This window comes from Sinocyclocheilus grahami, unplaced genomic scaffold, assembly GCF_001515645.1.
Source record: "Sinocyclocheilus grahami isolate Dianchi unplaced genomic scaffold, SAMN03320097.WGS_v1.1 scaffold5928.1, whole genome shotgun sequence".
Classification (NCBI taxonomy): Eukaryota; Metazoa; Chordata; class Actinopteri; order Cypriniformes; family Cyprinidae; genus Sinocyclocheilus; species Sinocyclocheilus grahami.
Genome location: NW_015510490.1, coordinates 345 through 703, shown reverse-complemented (window position 1 = coordinate 703; position 359 = coordinate 345).

Below are 359 nucleotides of genomic sequence, written 5' to 3'. Positions count from 1 at the left end.
GCCATTAATTGTAATAATCCAGTGAGATTTTTGTATGCACAAGGATCTCGCGTTTGTTGGTATCTTGCACACCGTTGTCGTCATCCTATTTGAATTGTGCTCGGGATTGCGCATCAGGCGCACCATCGTCGTCATCCAACCGGACAATTGGCAATCTGATAATGCAAGAGGACAATAGAAAACTATCAGTTTATCAATTAAAGTCAGTTCATTGTTGATTCAGTGATGTCATCGTCCAGCGCAGTTCAGTTCTCTTCAGAAATTGTGTCCCCAACTAAACAAACCAAAGGTGACAGTGGCAAGGAGCCAAAACTCCATCGGTGACCGAAATGGAGAAAAAACCTTGGGAGAAACCAGGC